This window comes from Helianthus annuus, chromosome 2 (genome assembly GCF_002127325.2).
Source record: "Helianthus annuus cultivar XRQ/B chromosome 2, HanXRQr2.0-SUNRISE, whole genome shotgun sequence".
NCBI classification, from domain to species: domain Eukaryota; kingdom Viridiplantae; phylum Streptophyta; class Magnoliopsida; order Asterales; family Asteraceae; genus Helianthus; species Helianthus annuus.
Window position 1 is genome coordinate 174,205,445 of NC_035434.2, and position 3,492 is coordinate 174,208,936.

General features: G+C 34.1%; 1 long non-coding RNA gene across 1 annotated transcript; it reads right to left on the minus strand.

The window, feature by feature from the left end:
* Positions 1-549: 549 nt before the first annotated feature.
* LOC110908108 lies at positions 550-2,027 on the minus strand. The gene is made up of 2 exons (XR_002574160.2): positions 1,182-2,027; positions 550-972 (listed from the first exon to the last, which is right to left on the minus strand). It is a non-coding gene; the product is annotated as an uncharacterized LOC110908108 (long non-coding RNA).
* Positions 2,028-3,492: the final 1,465 nt, after the last annotated feature.

A 3,492-nucleotide genomic window follows, 5' to 3' on the forward strand; every position in this document is an offset into this window, starting at 1 on the left:
GCCTTGGAATTAATGACTTTGATTAATTATTAGGGATAGTTTTTAAGATTCACCATACAACCTAATAACCCGTTTAATTATACCAATTACCCACCAATTTACTAACCCGCTAACAACGCAAGAATGTTACCAATACGCTTGATAAACGACAAAGAATTCAAATATAATAAACATTTCACAAAATCAACACAAGTGGTCAAGATTTACTAGTTAATAAGAATCAAAATAACAAAGTTTAATGTGAAAATCTAGAAATCAATCATCCGGGGAAAGTCACATAAGATAAAGGTAAAGTCCTCCAAGTTTCAGATTCTAGGTTCACACCAAACTCGGTTTAATCATTAATTGGACACCACATAGACATGGTGCTGAAAAGTCAGTTAATTTAAGTGGTAATCAAAAACAGGTCTTTCTCATCAGATCTTTTACAATTTAATTACCTTATTTACTAATGTGAGTCAACCTACTCTATGTCACCCAACAAGCTAGAAGGTCTAGTCATCAACCTTGCAAGTTGTAAAGCAAGAACTCAAACACATGCAAATAGTATAAATAAACCAACTCATAAATTTTTTCATACGACGTTGTCAATGTCAAAAACAAATCCAATAACGAATAAAACTAAGAAAAGTGTCAAACCCTACGAACCGTACGCTTAGAGAAATTCACCTAGTTGCTCATGCCTTGAACTGTGCACAGCCGCCAAAAGGCGGCTGCCTTCCGTGCGTCCCTCCTGCCTTGCCTTCAGCCGTCTGCCTCCCCTTTTCTCAAAGTTGCGACCCCTTATACCTTTTTGTTCTTTCACGCGTCAGTCATGGCCCAAGAGATCAACCCATATTTCTTTTAAGTGCTTTAGTGGGCGAGTATTGTATCTTCTAATTAACGGCTCAAGCTCACCATCCATTTATTCATTTTGCCCACATAAATCCAATTGACACTTTAAATGCAATCACCATCATTCTCTAAAATTACCTGCACAATTTTGTAGTTGGATTAACAACAATTAAAATGATTATTTATTGTAACATTCAATTTAATGAATTCTCATATTTAAACACTTTCATCTCAATTTAAGCTAATAACCTTCTTAAACTAAAAACATGTATAAACACCTCAAAGCAATATATTTTATCCAAAAGTCCTCGCATTTTACTAAATAATTAATATAAAATAAAGTGTACCTAAAATTCAACGATCAAATGCCCACACTTATCTTTTTTCGTCCCGAAAAAATTATATGCAATGGAATCATAATCAGAAAATCGGCTTTCAATTTATTTAGTTATCTTATAAACCAATCAAAACACACGTTAACTAGGATTGCAGGTATAAAATCCACTTAAACCCAACCGCCAGCTTCTGAGCCCTTATTCACGATTGATATAAGTTCAAGTAATTTATAGTTATCTAGGATCTCACACTTAAAAGACTACAACGCCACCTAATCCCGTTTCAAGCTTATAAGATTAAAAGATTTTAATCTACCGTCTTATATAAAAAACTCTTATGCTATTCCGATTAAATTTATGATGGATAGATGGATGATATTGCGAGCTTTACATGCTTTTGCTTATAATCAGTTTAGCGGACATACGCCACAAGAGTCACCATCCCCATGGTTAATGCCATAAACTTCATATTTTTTATAACTCCACCTAGAGGGTATGTACCGCATGAGTCGCTATCCCCGCGGCAATACCATAGGCTTTGTTTTTCTTTTTTTTTTTTCACATGTGCTCAAGTGAATGGATGAAATGTTTTTTTTTTTTGGCGCCACACTGTTTCGGATTTGTTTTCACAAAAAGAAACGGGTGTGCCAATTTAATCGAAAAAACTTATAAGCTTTTTACTTATGACGTACCTCTTATACTTTCCACAGTTTCAGTTTTATCACAGCTTCTAAGGCGAGAACCCACAAGATTCCTAATTTAAGGTATATTATAACGATCCTAAGAAACCTTTCAACTCGCTGGGCCTACCCACATATCCTAAGTTAGACGCGTGACGGTCCGTTCATTATCTCTTATATATAATAATTAAATACCAAAAATCCAATTATATCTATCATTTTCCATTTATTGCAAAAACTTTCTCGAAACATTTTCTATTTTTTTAGTTTTTTTGGATTTTTGATTTTTTTCAATTTTTTTTAGTTTTTTCGACACGACTGACACGACTAAGACACACTAGACACTAGTCTCCCCTCCCCACACTTAATTCCTGCATTGTACTCAATGTGGAAGGAAACTACGACTCGAAGATAAAAGAAAAAATATATGTACAAAAGATTGGAACAGACTCCCTTAGTTAAAGAAGCAGGATCCTCGTGAATATTCCAATGCGACCGTATAACATTTCTTTCGCGCATTCAGCAAACACTCTGGTTGCTCTCTATAAATGATGTTCAGATCATCCCCGTCCAAATGGAGATTGAGTATGGACAGTTTTGACTGAATCATGACCGGCATCTGAGAAGCTCCATCCATGTTTTGTAAAATTCACCTGTACAAACTCAAAAAGGATACCCAAGCATAATACCGAAATAAACAAAAATAAATACTACAGAATACAAGAGAAATATTCGGAAACGGATCAGATAGTGAATCGGATATCTGAAAATCCAACTTTTTACTTAATTTTTTTTATTATTTTTTTTCATATTTGGAAACGGATATTTTAGATAGTTTCGGATATCTGAATATAAGTTTTCTGATATTTCGGATATTTTTCGGATATTTGGGATATTCTTCGAATATTTCGGATATTTGGGATATTCTTCGAATATTTCGGATATTCGGATATCCGAAAAAAATGAAAATTAAATTTTCGGATATTTCGGATATCCGAAAATTCTGAAAAACACTATCCGAATCCGAATCCAAAAAATTCGGATATCCGAATCCGAAATTTCGGATATTCGATTTTTCGGATATTTCGGATATCAGATATTTCAGATCGGATTTTCGGATACTGATAGTTTTGAACACCTCTAGATGCAAGATCTTGATGCTGAAGATGGCAAGAAACTTGTCAGACTTCACATGTTAAGTTTTTTACAGATAGAATGTTTAGGCCACAAACAATGGAAGAAGAAATTTCATAAAGTTAGTTAGGGCATAGTAGTGGCAAAATCTATGGGTTGGGTGGGTTGTGTATAGGATCAAAACTTCTAAATTTTAGTTTTGGATAGACCCGTAAACACCTTTTCTTTTCTTGGGATTTATAAATAAGTAACATGCTAAACATGACTACACAACTATATGATTACAATGATAAAACCGAATTAACCCGTTCAACCCGTTTTTATTTTAGCTAATTAATAAAATATGCTCGTTTGACCGACCAAAAGGATCTCAGAAGTCAAAGTTTAGGACTTTCGAAAGAAGTGAAGTAATGTGAAAGTGTATACCTTGCGTAATCTTTGCTTCTTAACTTCTTCTAAAGATACAACAGACTTTGCAAGACTCGCTAATGTGTCATTGCTAATGCTTT